This window comes from Candoia aspera, chromosome 1 (genome assembly GCF_035149785.1).
Source record: "Candoia aspera isolate rCanAsp1 chromosome 1, rCanAsp1.hap2, whole genome shotgun sequence".
Lineage (NCBI taxonomy): Eukaryota > Metazoa > Chordata > Lepidosauria > Squamata > Boidae > Candoia > Candoia aspera.
The window spans coordinates 124,522,299-124,537,948 of record NC_086153.1 but is presented as its reverse complement, the minus strand read 5'-3'; positions in this window follow the sequence as shown (position 1 = coordinate 124,537,948).

The following is a 15,650-nucleotide window of genomic DNA, read 5'->3' as shown; positions in this document are numbered from 1 at the left end:
GCTCTACATTTGCTGAGCGTGCACAATCCTAATCCCAACCCCACCCTTTTTTCCTCTCTCCTCTTGCTCACTCCCTTTCTCTCTCTCCTTATTGCAGCAACAGTCTATCTTTTCCTCTGATCTATTTCATCCTAAATACCCTGTCCTATCTCCAGAGTCCCATTTCCTTTATTTCTTCTACAAATTAACCTTCTTACAACCTCCTAACTAAGGGGTTGCAGTTATAAATAAACCAAAGCAAAGTTACCTTTTAAGCTACTGAAAATTCTCACTAAATATGCTTCTATTAGTGTATAGCAGGGGTGAGTAACACCCCATTCCCCCAGTTTAAAACCAGGGGCATCCTTGAGAAGAGTCACAAAAGTCATTGTGGTGGACGTAGCTGGCTCTTTTCATGTGTCACACAGACTTTCGAAAGGGCAGGGCTTCAATCACACAGTCCCAACCACCAGCTTGACTTTTTCTGCCCCTGAAGACACTCCTGTTTACTGGCTTCTTTTTTGCATTTAAGTCCATCCTTTTTTTGTTAAAAAGCAGTATCACAGTATTCCACCATTCCACACATATTTGTGTGTAGGCATGTGTGTATATGTGCAGAATCCTAAAATTAAACTTCATTTAATTACAAAAGCAAAGAATGTATATGTATATACATATTTTCTATTTCTGAAAAAATAGAAATTTTTGTTTTGCCCATTAGTATCACAACATCCCCATGCCCCAAATGGGCAGTGTAATCTTTAGTACTTCCCTGTTCAAAAGTATTTGATACTCCTGGTATGTAGCAGAGTGCATTCAAGTCCTTTAATTTAATTTAATCTAATCTAATCTAATCTTCAATTTAGGTGCCATCTGAATCCAGTCGACTCTGGATGGCCCACAATATTACAGCAATAAAAACAATATGAATAATAAAAAATGAAAGAAGAAAAATAAGAGGAAGAAAAATAAAGAACAAGGTAGCACTCCGGCCAACAACACACACAAAGCATCCCACAAGGGGCTGAGAAGGTCAAAAACCAAAGACTGTCACAAACTTGCATTTTTAAAAAACTGTACATACGGGAGTTGTGAATAAAATTCTGTATATTATGGAGAGCTACGTACAAAACGCTGTATTAGGTAAAGTTACAAACAGCAGCGAATGCAGATTTCCCAAGATTGTGTTGCGAAAGTTTCTGCAGTGAGCTCCTCTGTGCTATTCTGGGTAAGGATTTGTCTCTGGTGGCTTTTTCTTCTGCTGCTTTTCTTGAATGCCTGAGAAATGTCAGGAAGAAGTTTACGCAGGCAGTTTCTCCATCCTCCTTGGACATGTTGAAGAGCTGTAAACTCAAATGCTTCTACCTCTTCCTTTGGGATGAATGGATCAGTTATCAAAGGATCTTCTTACAGTTCTACCAAAACTACAACACATATGATTAATAAAAGTAATTTATTCTGGAAATTTTGTGTGGATTAGAAGAAAAACTTGGATCTGAGTCTGAATGCAAAATGTATAGCCAGCTGGATTTCCAAAATTCACCATAGACAGACAGACAGACATGGAGCGAAAGAGAGGGAGAGAACTATATCGTAGGATTAGAATATATGAAAAAAAGCTAATGATTATATTTCAGATCCCAAATTCCCAAATTGGTCTAAGAGTCTTCAATTTAATAAGACAAATTTCATTTAACATTTTTACACCTAATGTTCCACTTCCTAAATTTGGAATTGGGCCACAGACTAGTTTTAACACAAGCCTTTACATTTTTACAACCACACTGTATTCTTGATTGAAATATAAGTTTTACTTTGAAAGATAAATGGCATGATATAAAACTTATATTGGTCACATTGAAACTTGGCTTCTTGAATAGTAAAGAGGCAGCATATAGATGGGGGTATAATAATAAATAAATATTGATAGTAGAAATAAAGAAAAATGTTTATGACAGATTTTTCTTTAAAAACGTGTAAGCAACCTCAATTATATTGACACTTTCTCCCATTCTCTGTTGGTCTTAAATATTCTGAGAAACACTCAGATGAAATGAAGATAAACAAGCTGTGTTCCTTGTCAATTCTTTTTAAAGAAATCCTTAATAGTGGTTTAGAAAAAAGATCTGAATAAACAAGGAGGGTGCATTTCTCCATAGGCTTCATGGACCCTGTTCTTCTACCTGGGGGTTTAAGAGGCAAAATGGATGCCACGATGTTTATGGCACCCATTTTGCCCCTTAAAGCTCCCTTGGGAAAAACACCACCCACCCCAAAAAGGCTAAACATTTCAGCCATATCCACTTGAGTACCAACAACATAATATAGCTGGGAATACCCCCTATGGTTTACTGGGAAGCCACAAAGGCAAATGTATCCTGGGTTGCCTATGCCTGCAAATAAACAGGTTAATGATTAGTGGTCATTATTCAAATATAATTATGTGCAATATTGAAACAGCACTGAGAAATATACTCCCCTTCACATTTATAATTCAGTTACAAATACATGCCCTGTTTATCCATAAAATAAAAGGCTGGATGTTTGCATCCAGATGAGCATTTCATTTGTATTTGAGTTTTCAATCAAGCCAGGGAATCCCTCAGCTGGGAAGCCTGGTACGCTGAAAAGGTTTCTTGGCCTTCTTGGAATGACTGTTGGCTGTACTTTGGGGGGCAATATGATTGCAGGTCCAACCAAATCTAATTATGGGTTGGACTAATGACATGTTAGGATAACCCCACTATCATCATGTTGGCTTTCAAACTGTAATAGTATGTGGGAATAACCTTGGGAGACAGGAGGAAGAGCTGCAGACTGTACAACTGTCAGGTGAAAGATATCTCAGCCCACAGAAGGAGGCATGGGAAACATTTCAGTAGGGACCCTCCCTAGTTTTCCAGAGAGTAAAAAGGAAAGAAGGGGAGAAATGCTTTCAGTCTTACAAGATTATTTAATGTAATCTTACAATAAAGTTGGAGATAGTATTCATTGTTGTGCTTCTTGTCTGGATACCTTCAAGGGCCAATAAAATAAAATCTGAGCAGCTTTAGAAAAAGGTGCCCAGACATGAATACTGAAATTTTCTGGAGCAATCATTCCGTGGTCCCTTCTGGCAATTCTAAAGTTGTGTCTTTCAATTCAGGCTGATTGGAAACAAGATAGATGGAGGATCAGTAGAATTCCAAAAATATTCTCAGAACCCAACAAAGCCAAAGGCACAGAAAAAGAGAGAAAACACAGCTGAAATTCCAGTAAATGGGAGCAACTTCCTCAGCTTTCTGTCTATGACACTGATCTGAGATTCACTCACTCTCTTAAATGCATATCTTTCTGGATTTTTAACGGTAAGAGAACTCACCAGAGAAGTTAAAATAATAAATGACAGGGATAATTTAAATAATTCCATTATTTCTCTAACTGCACATAGAATGATTACATATGTGGTTAAGTTATACCTTGTTTATAGGGTCATCAGTACTACCCAGTACTGAAATGGAAATGCAGGGAGGAAGTTACAATATGTAATCCCTGAAATGGTCAGGACCCTGTTGCAAAGTTTTACCAAGGGCTGATTTGCATGACCAGCTTGGCCCAATGCCAGGACAGACCACTGATCATTTCTTGAAGTTAGGAATGCATAAGGTCACCTTTTTCCTGCACCAAGTGCACGAGGAAGGAAACCTCCACCTGTCTTTTTCTGCTATGCATCCGAAATAACTTTTTCTCTGTTCTTCTTGTATTTTTAACCAGGTGAAATTGACGATGGTTCTTCCACTTTCTCCTTCCACCACAAGCAACCCGAAAAATGGTAAAACTGAGGTCGTGTCTTTTTACCACTCCAGGTAAAATAAAGAAGCAGGGGAATCCACCAATCAAGGGCTGTGCTTAGTGCAGTCTGGTACGAAAACCTGGTCATCTGTCTGGCCAAAGTGAAGGAAAAGGCTGAAATCGAGAAAGGTATTTCTTAAACCAGGTACATTTCCAGCCAGCTTACATATGGGAGAGAAGCAGCTGAAGGCTGTGGTGTAGAAAAGCCCCAAGAATGCAAAGAGGAAATTGCACATGCTTTTGTTATTAAAAGAGAAGAATCATGTCTTGGTGAATATAGGAAGCAAAAGAGAATGATTTATATAATAGAGACCATTTCACCAAATATATAAAGCACATTCCAGTTTTACCCAGCATATTTACAACAAGTGGCTTCTTATAATGAGTGCATGCAGGCAATCATTTCTGAGACAGCACTAGGAAGGGTTATTATTTACAATATCCATTCCTTACAAATGAGACTGAACCAATATGCATATAATTTGAGAGGAATGAGATGATATTAAAAAAAGAGGGAGGGAAAATGCCATGGTATCCATTTACCAGCACATTAAATTTAAGTTGAATGCCTGACAATTCTCTGTATAAAACATTTTTTCAAGAGATATGAACAAAGTGGCAACATTAATTCTATAAATAAATTTTGCAGATTATTAGGAAGTAGTTCTTATAATAAAATGCACTGCAATTAATTCTCTGTGATATAATTTGTAATCCATAGACATTTTTGAAAAGGAGTATCTACTTTATTAGAGTAACTGTGCCTTAAAGAAATCTTACAAGATGTTTTCCCATAGTTTCTCTCTAATATACAATGAAATGGAGGATCTGTGGCCCTCCAGCTGAATTACAATATCTAGCATGGCCAGCAATGATAGGCACATGTAGTTCTGGAAATGGTAGGATTGAATCTGGGACCTTCTGTATGGAAAGCAGGTACTGAGCTCCTGAGTACCAAGTTCTTCATTCATTGGGACAGTTCCTGAGATAGAAGACTATGGAGTTTGACAAGATGCTATTTAATGTGCGTGTGTCGAGGGGGGGGACCAGATTGTGGTGCAAGTGGGCAAACAAAATCAACCTCATTATTGGAAAAAAATCTGTTTGATTTTGATCTAGTCCTTGGCCTTCTTGAAGATTTCTTACTATTCCAGATCAGGGGGTAAATTACTCTTGATCAGCATCTATCTTTTGAAGTACATGCACCTTGAAATAGCTAATAAGAAATGGAGCTTTGTTTTGAGAAGGAGGTAGGCAATGCTATTAATTCCATCACCTCTTTCAGGGTTGTTGCCATCAACAGACTTGTGAAAGATCCTAAAAGTTTCTTTCTTGGTTTGGTTTTACATAATATTTATTGCATTTTTATAAACTGTTTATATTGCTTGCAAGCTGCTTTGGGGGGATTGCTATCTTGAAAGGCAGGATATAAATCATTGTTAACTCATACATATATAAATAAATCCATGCTGTGTCTTTATGGATTCCAAAGTATTCTGTCTGAGTGGAGTTGAACAAACTATTGTGTGCCATCCCCAGTTATTTTCCACCATCAATCAAATGCAGACACAATAGATTTTTTTTTTTTGTCAAAGCTGATAGAATCCAGAGGACAATGAGATAAAATTGAGAGAACAATCCCATGCTAGTTTACTCAGAAGTAAGCTTCTTTGAGTTCAGTAGTCCTTGATTCATATATAAGATTGCAGCGTTGGGCCATTCATACTTATTGTTGAATTTAGTGGGATTTCGTTTTGGTTGACTGCATGTGTCTACTCGGTGAAATCATCCTCATGTGACTATTCAGTTGCAAATCTCATTTAACTCAATGAGATTTATTCCTAGTTAAGTCTGTAAAAATAGATGTTTATCCATTTCTGATTGATTGATACTTATACATACTGTACATACATTAAACACTAGCACTCTAAGCAAGCAAAATTCTCCTTTATAACTGTTTAGCTACTATAGGTTCATTTTTTATGTCAAACTGAAATGCTGAGCTTTAAAGGTGTGTGTGTTGAACTGGCTTCCTAAAAAAGAAAACACAGGAAATATATCCCTGCTACTCTTTTAGCCTTAAGTAACTTTTTCCAGTTTCTGTATTCATTAGTTCTCAAGTGTTTACATAGAATATAGTAGGTAAAATTTAATATAGCTGAAATGCACTCATTAAAAGTAGACCAAGTAAGAAAAACCTGGAGTTTGAGCTGATTTATTTTGAGTCATAGGAGAAAGTATCACATTTCTGAATCATCAGGCATATGCTCCTCTTTTCTGTCACAAAATCAGAGCATAGGATAAAGACAGATGCATTTATGTAGAATAGCTGCTTTCCATGTCCATTTGCAAGACATTATCTGTAAAAGCAGAATTTTGGTGATTTGCCATTAATTTCTTTTGATTTCTGTTTCAGCACTCATGCTGATTCATAAAATTAGGCTTCACTTCTGCTGAAACAGGTTTTGGTTTTGCTGAAATGCATTCTTGATCTGTCACTAGTCCATTAATTCCATTGTGATGGGCAGCTGTTCCTCAAAGTCTCCGACAGATATCTCCCACAATCCCATGTGAAATCTTTAGTTGAAGTTGCTGGATACTTAAGTGAGAGTTCCATATGGATGTAATAGCATGTACTCCACTACCAAATCCAACTCCCTCCCCTACTGTTTCTCCCCTGTGTGTTGAGATGTCCACCCAAAGTACATATACACATCTGCAGAGCCTAAATTCAGCTCTGGGATTCCCATCCGGTACATGTGTAATTATGACCATCCCTAACTGATTCTTTTACCTGTAGTTCCTTTATACAAGCTGCTCCAGAAATTCAGAAGCCTTTTCAGAACTATTTAAGAAATCCTACTGGAAAGCGAATGGTTTAGCACCAACGCCTTCCTCCTCAAGAAATCCTGCTAGAATTCTCCATAAAGGGATCCTACACATCATTTTCTGAAGTAAAAAAAATGAAAGTAGGTAGGCCACGCAGGTTATTATCCATAAGATGATTTCCTAAATATAAAGAAAGTAGCTGCAGATACAGTAAATGTAGTACAGACACAATAATTACAATAAAAGCAAAGGTGATGGCTACTCAGGTATGGGAAGCTCCATCCAGTCTTTCAGTCTTTAAAAACAGACACACTTGCAAACCTGGCCATGGTCTACTATGTGGCTGGCATGTACCCAAAGAGGAACTTAAGGCCTTGCCTTGGGCAGCATAACAGGTGGGAATGCAACCATTGGCAGAAGCAGGCAGATAGCCCCAGTGCAAACTGATTAGGGCAATGCTACCTTTTAACAGCCCAAATCTGGTAGCCCTTCTACTGATGCCATCTCCCATCCCTTTTCCACCCTGAGAATGACTTGTGTGGGCAAATCCTGCCACCAGGGCAACTCTGTTCCCTTGAAGGTAGCCCTTCATTTTTTAACTGATCACTAATGTTGGAACGAGAGGCCCCATCTGAGAGGTTCATCTTGTGGCCCAGGAAGCTCTCTGGACACTCCAATGCAGGCAGTGTGAATGGACGACAAATGAGGTCGTGGCCCTTTCTTCCCCAGCATATTCCACTCCCAATTCAACCTCGATTTGCTAACCTACCCATGGTCAGTGGGGTTTGACCTGTCCCCCTGCAGAGGCTATTGGATGCATTTAGTGTGGAGCAACCTGATATTTTGCCATTAAGTATTTAATCTGAATAGACAGTTTAGGATTGTACTGTGCATAAAGCCCAGGAAATTCAGCATGACTTTCTCCTTTAGGAAATGTGTATACTCTTGCTGTCTTAGAATGATGAAAAATTATTTACCCACTAAATGGTGCTCTAAATGAAATGTCACCCTGCAATAGAGGCTTTTACTCTGGAAACATAGTATTGCATAGTTGAGAAATCAATATTGTTTTTTCCCTTGTTGCCTACTTCCAAGAGGACATCAAATCTGCACAACACATGATACTTTACAAAAATGCTGACAAATCTCCTCTTTGCCACCCAGCCTAGAAGCATTCACATCTTAAGTGCACCATAATAAAATGGCCCAGATTTCTTTTATCATTTGTCAAGTAAAAAAGCATATTTTAGCTCTTACTCATTTGGAGTAAAACAATAATTGATGAACACTAGAACAGCTTTCTGGGGCATGTTGAACATTTGACAAAGTCTAAGTAAACTAAGAAACCATCTCAGATATTGATTTTCCATGAAAGGGTACAGACTTATCTTTCTTTCTTTTTTTTGAAATGTTCTACTTTTCTACCAAATATAACCAAGAAAATCTAAAGGAAGAAGAGAAAGCATAAGAAAACTGTGGAGAAAAAAAAGATAAAAGACAAATGGTTGCTAATTTAAATGGCTCAGCTTGCTGTTCTGACCCTTATTAGTGGAAGGGTGGGGAGATGGCTTCAGAAAGCCTGCTTAACACCAATAAGTAAGACATTAAGATTAAGTATTAAAGAGAAGTATTAAAGATTAAGCCCCCTTTGTAATCCTATAGATAAATGTTGCACAAATTGCTTGAGGATTCTTTCAGCATTTGAGCAGACCCCCTGTTGTCAAATGATCAGGAACTTTTCTGATAGGGTATCCTTGCTTGTTGTAAGACTGAGCCACAAGCTTTTTAACATGATAGCAATCACAGTCGCTGGAAATACTTGATCGTAATTGTAAAGAAAGACATTGCCCAGCTGCTATCTTTAGCTGATAAGTTTCATACAATATGACTGCCTGTGGGGTGTTTCAGCCATTGATTTTGGGTCACATTTCCTCTGACAGCTGCACCATCCCTTATTTTGACTCCTTTATAAGGAGATTCCAGACGTTATCAGTCTCTACTTGATTAGATTGACTCACATCTGTTCGTTTTAGAAATGTATATGGATGCACAACTGTACAGTGACTCTGGTAGCATAAATTAAAACATTGATAGAGTTAGGTTTAGGATAGGGACACAGACAGACAGAACCCACCACCCATTCTGACCCAAAGCCTGGGGACAAGCCAGGTTTTCAGAACTCTTTTGAACATGGCCAGGGTGGGGGCCAGATATATCTTGGGGAGTGGGCATGCTCCAGAGAGTATGTGCTGCCACAAAGAAGGCATGCTTCCTAGGTCCCATCAGATGACACTGTTTAATGGATGCGACTTGGAGCATGTCAACTTTGCCTGTTCATGCAGGGCTAAATAGTGCAACTCTTGTGTATTACTGTGTGGTTTCCACACAGGCAAATTGTCACAATTGATTAAGTTCTTATAGGATAGAATTGCTTTCATTCAGAAGAGTCTCTTTCTCTGACTTCTAACACAGCAATCACACACACACAGATACACACAGAGAGAGACTGAGAAGGCTGGGGAGCAAATTTGACTGAATTAGAAAATTTATTCATTAATATACATCCAGAATATTGAATAGTTAATATGGAAAAGCAACCTAATATTCCTTGGTAACTATGTCAAACTATTCTAAGTTAAGGAACATGAATTTGCTACAAGAAAGTGATTTGGGCCATGGAGGCCACCCGATTCATTTAACCAAAGCATAGAGAAGCAACCTGATTTGCTTCAACAAAACAATGTGCACCTCTGAACCCTCTCCCCCAGGCCTGGCTTAAGTGTTTCCAAGCAACTGCCCAAGTTTCAGGGCATTTGCCAAAGTTGATCAGCCCAGGATGAGCTTGAATATGTGTATTCCATGGGGGTTGCAAACCAGAGTAGTCTGAAACCTCCTCAGCAAATGTCAAAGCTGGGGGTTTGAGAGCTGGGCAACAGGAGCTCCATGGGCAGGGAACAGTGTCCTATGCATACCAAAGGCACTCCAAAGACCCTGGAACTTTCTTGGCATGTGCTGAGGGGGCTCCAAGGCTGGGCAATATCAGTGCAGGGTCTGGGTGATGTTGCCACACATGCTTTCTTCCTGGCTGCTGAGAATGCTCCATGGACTTCAGGGAGGCTCCTGGGCATCTGAAGCCCAGGCAAATCCTTTTTTACTGCCCCCACCATCCAGTCTGGGAGATCCCTGTACTGAGCCTCCTTTTCAGCCTTCTCTTGTTGTAGGAGCTTTTCAGGAGAAAGTCAAGAGGGAATCCAAAACAGACCAAAGTGGAACTCTTTGTTTCAGTGGGATTTGAAGGGAGAGAACAGTGTTCACTGCAGAAAACAGTTCCGAGGAAGAACTTTGTCCAAAGCTTTATTCAGCCCAATATTGAAGCAATCCATTTGCAGCAGTAACTGCATTTCTGGGAAAGTGTTTTTTCTAGTTTGCCCAGATGTGATCTGTAGCAAGCTCATCATTTTTATTTTTATTTAATGTAATCCATCCAGGGAACTTTGATTATTGAGTAAATTATAAATACAATAGATAGATAGATAGATAGATAGATAGATAGATAGATAGATAGATAGATAGATAACATGTTCCAGCTATGACACGGTTCCTTACGGATCCTATTGATTGGATTTTACATTATGGGAAAAATCATATCTTTATTAATTTGTTGACAAACTATAATGGCTAGATGGTTTGCTTAGGTAAGCTAATATACCATCCTAGTATGTCTTGTAGTAAAGATCAGAATATGCAAGTTTTAAATCAATACATATTTTTGAGCCAGGTCAATATTTTCATTCCAGCTTTATTTATCCATTTTAGAAAAATAGCTAAACCCTTAAAGTCATGTCAGCAATAGGTTAATTTTGGATTGTAATATATCAGTGACAGTACATTATTACATTATGCATAATATTATTCATAAGTAATACTTGTCCAGTTTTGTATATGTTACACAATGTTTCCAAAAGAAAGAAGCCCTGATTATTGGGCAGCTTATTTATTTGTTAAATTTATATATAGTACTGCCACATCCTGTGATTCTTGGTGGTTCTCTTCCTATTGCTAGTTCCAAAGTATGCTTTTTCAGAAGTGGCTGTGTATTTAGAGAGTTGATTTATAATAATATCCACCAGTAAACTAGAAAACAAGGGTGTCTATAGGGAGGATCAAAGAAAGTCAAAATGGCAGACATGGCCACATGATCAAAGCCCCGTGCCTCATGTGTCCAATGCACATAAAAAGGGATAGGGGTTCAATTGCAGAGTTATGACCAACATCTTGACTTTTTTAACCCTCCTGGTAGACACCCTGCTCTACCACCTAATTTGCAGTTTAGAAAACAGACTGATTGGGGGGCTCTCCCACCAACTTTACCATTTAACTTGGTAATCAAATCTGAACTGTGCTGTGGAAATCCAAATTTCTGTACCTTCCATAGTCGCTCAGTGAAAACCAGCAAAGTTTCTGTGATAGACATATTTAACATTTTGATTTTTTTTTTCCTTTTGGAAAAAAATACATTCCTGATTCCTTGTTTATTACTTTGCACACTTGAACTACATTTGCAGTCTAAGTTGTCCCTTGTGGGGGAAGAATCTTAAGCCTGACAAGTTTCCTTCCTGTTATGAGTTGCTATGAGTAATTTTTATGGAAAAAATGATCTGTAAAATAGAAACAGTTCTAGTTAAGAAAGCTGCAAAATGTCAGGGAGATAAGTGCAGAGGCTAGAGAATGATCACACGACTCTGCCTACTTTGTCTCTGTGCTCAGTTAGCTTCACTTTTGCTCTGGGTGCTGCTTCAGTCACTTCATCTCCTAGTGAACAAGACATGCCAGGATTGGTGCTCAGAACAAGGTCACCCAGGTGCAATTCCCCAGGTTGCCTCCTAATGCCACAGGTTAACCATACAATGAATGAAACTGCCCATCAGATCATTAGGAAACTCCTTAACACCCTCCTTAAACCCTCTGGCTCCATCAGGCACCTAGTGAAGACCTCCATAACAAATCCTGATCTGGACAGGTCCTGGAAGTAGTTCACCTTAGTTGAAATAGGAAATGTCCTAACCATCACAACAAACTAGATGTGATGCCCTTCATATTCAGGTTCCAAAGTAAACATGAGGTCCAACATAGAGGAATCAGCAGAATCCAACAGTTTAGTCAGAATGAAGAAATGAGCAGGACAATGCAAGCTCCACCCCTTACATGTATGGATGTGTTATCACAATGCACATAAAAAGAACAGAGCTTGCAATATGATGTTACAGAGGTTGTTTTGTCATTTGCTTCTCCCCACAGATGCCTGTGATCTAACATATGACCATCAGTAACTGTCAGGACACAACTTTCTTGGGACAACTCCATGGTCACTGTGGAAGCCATGAACTCCTTACATTTTTTCTGATCTGGCTCCCAAGGCATAGAGATTGAAGTTATCCAATTCCATATGTTGAGGGGAGTCCAGTACCAGCAAGAGACCAGATCAAGCAGCCAGGAGAAGGATCCACTGTGTTTGTCCTTATAGCCTAACTTAATTCAATCACTTATATCCCACCACCTCAAGAGGAGGACCCTTGATAACAAACAAGTTTTATTTATTTATTTATTTATCAAAAATAGAATTTAAAAGCCATAAAGTTTCCCCATAAGATCAACACTACCTTCCAGTCCTCTTCCTAACTCCCTTACAGTTTTTGGCAGACCCCAAACCAAGGATATCTTGCCCAAACTTCTCTTGGTTATACAAGCCAGGTCCACCCACTCATCTACAGTCAAATTGTGACTAAATGTGGTCTTATTATCCAAATGTGGATTTGGAGTTTACTAGTAGCAACTTAAGGTAAAAATTGCCAACAATCCAACCACTAGGACCAAGATAAGGGTGTCTGGGCAGGAAGTGAAGATCAACATCACATTGTTGATTTCCCATCCCCTCAAACAGCTGACCCAGCATGGTCCCCATCCTCCTTGACCTGTAACACCAGATAATGTTGCCTTTAGCCACCAAGAATGTGGTCTTACACTGGAAACCAGGAGATAATGAGTATTACTCCTGCCTTAGGCATGAAAGCCAGCTGGGTGACTTTGGACCAGTCACACACTCTCAGCCCAACTCACCTCAAAGGGTTGCTGTGGGGAAAGTAGGAGGAGGAAGGAGTATTAGGTATGTTCCCTGCCTTGAGTTATTTGTAAAAATAATAAAGGCAGGATAAAAAATAAAAAATAAAATAAAAATAACACAATCATCAACCACAATACCCATAACATGGTTAGGAGATTATTCCCAACACCCTCAATATTTCCAACCAACTACTCATAAAACAATTCCCCCAAACAAAAATACTCAACCACCCAATAGTATCATTCACGCACACCCACTTTTCCCCTAGAGCTACCAGCCGTACTACATGTCAACCTCATAAAGATGGATTCTCCTCCTCAAGAAGCCTCCTTTTACTAGACTCCTAGGTGAGGATGGAAATCTCCTATCCACTCTCATTTCTTCCAACTCTCCATCTCAAGTTCAATTATATTATTATTATGATTTCCAATGTTCTACCTCCCACACAGATGGCAGGATTGAAAATCCAGTTCTCCTTTACCTGAGTCTACCAAAACAATCCACTATGAAGTTCTGCCAGCCACAATCATGCCAATCTTTTAGTGGGCATCCTGTAGTTCCAGCAGACTTCACACAGAACTTAGTCCCAGTTGGGGATACTTGCGGCCCTGAATCCAACATGATCATCTGGTGGCGTTCCAAATAGGATTCCAGAACTAGACATGCTGAGGCTATCTTCTTACTTCTGCCAATGTTCTGGGATACTTCAGCTGGGCCCTCTAGCCTTCAGGGAGCAGCAGATCAATGGCCTATCAGTCAGTTCTTTCCCAGCACACAAAGGCTGTCCTCTCCCTGCCAGCCATCAGTGGAGTATACATGTTCTTCTCACAGACACAGAAATATCAGCCCCCAAGAAAAAAGCATCAGTTCTGCCACCATCAAGGCACCTACTCTATCAGACCCAGAACCACCAAACATGATCCAGGCAGGTAGCTTCAACTACAACTGTCCTTTCTTTTTTCACTACTTTCACTCTTTACTTGTACTTTTTACCACAGGTTCTATTCTCCATTCTCCTCATTTCACCTTGTCTCTCTGATTAACTCTAATCCAACAAAATAACTATAAAATAATCCACCAATAATAATAACCTGACATTGAAACAAAACTTCTAAACTCCCCCAAACACTTTCCTTCCTCACTCACATCAAAAAAGGGCTAGCATACCAATTGCCATCTTTGGAAAAAAATAGATATTTAAAATAACAAATAAATGTTGTAGATGCATACCTTTTGAATTTTTTGTTTTTGTTTTGTTTTTATTGTATGGCATAGCTGTTCAGTGTTCATGCTGCTTTTTCTTGCTGGGAAATCCTTGTGAGGTCCAGCAGCCAGATATGTAGACTATTTAGCCGTGACAAGTCATGTTGCCTGGGTTGCACCACGAGGAGGCTGGTCTACATTGCACCGAGCTGGGCTGAGAGAGAGGGGCTGGCCCAAGGTCACCCAGCCGGCTTTCATGCCTAAGGCAGGACTAGAACTCACAGACTCCTGGTTTCTAGCCCAGCACCTTAACCACTAGATCAAGCTGGCTCTCATAGAAAGGTATGAAAAGAAAGTTATTCTTCTCCTTGTCTCACTTTCACACAGGCTCTCTTCCTGAGTCCCAACCTGGTATTTCAATAACTTATAGAGAACATTATGTTTCCAAAACCTTTTCATGCTTAATAACAATTAATTCTTTGTTCAGAGAATTGCTTGTCTAGTTCCAGCTGATATTTGACACTGGTCATTCTCTTTTAAACAATAATTTTACAAGTAAGTCACCTTAAGTCCCAGTGGATTGAAAATATGGTAAATAAATACATTTTTAAAATCCTATCACCTTACATAAAGTCATCTTACAAGAACAACCCCTTCCATCCCTTACTCAGACTGATCTTATTCATTTATTATTCCACTTCTCTATTCCTAAGACATTCATATTACTATCAACCTAAAGTAAGATATGGACAATTAACCAATTAACCTCCATCGCCCAAACATGGATTAAAAGATTGTTGGTAGACCGTAATAATTCTGACTGAAGAGGAAGCTCTTAATTTTGTTCCTTAAAACAGGAAAGAGTGAGAACTAAACACAGCTCCAGTGCAAAATAAGCGCAGCTTCCAAGTGAACTATTTCCTTGTTGTGGGGGGAACTGTCATGGCTGAGCAGAGATTGAAACTTTGTAATCAGGATAGACTTTGCCCTAATTTCTGTGGGCCTTGCAATAAAACACTCCCTGATGCTCTGGATCAGTCTGTGGTATAGCAAAAATAATCCTGTCCCTGTCTGCTGCCATAAACGTTTTAGTGAGTTTCTCCTTGTAATAATTAGGTATTCCAAAACTTGTTCAGCCTTGAATAGAGGTGATTTGTCCTGTTTTGTGAAAAACGTACGATCCCAAGTCTAAATGGTGGTCTTTATAGTTCCATATCACATCAAGTTTGCCTAAAAGAAGGAGGATGTCAGAATGTCAAACTCATTTAAGTTCCATGGACTTGAGTTAGCTTTGTGCTACCGAACAACAGACTGCAGTTCATGCTGTTCTAATGTTTACCAGCTCTTTCTTAACACTTAGCACTATCTCTTGAGTTGTATGGAGGATTTTCAAAGGTCTGCTCAACGTTATCACAGAAGCAGCGTTGATTTTGTATGTGTTGTTTCCTTTAGTTCACTCATTTCAGTACATTATTGGTCTGTGGATATATGTGTCTCCATCAGGAACACCCTTTTATTGGCAACTAAATATCTATTAATATAATCATCACAGAGAGCAAATCTCTCTGTTTACAATCCATATCAAATGCAAACATGAATGCTTTTGCATGTATTGATCCATCTATTTATCCTATCCTATTTTGCATGAATAGATTAATTTAAAAAAAAAACCTTCACCATATTGCAT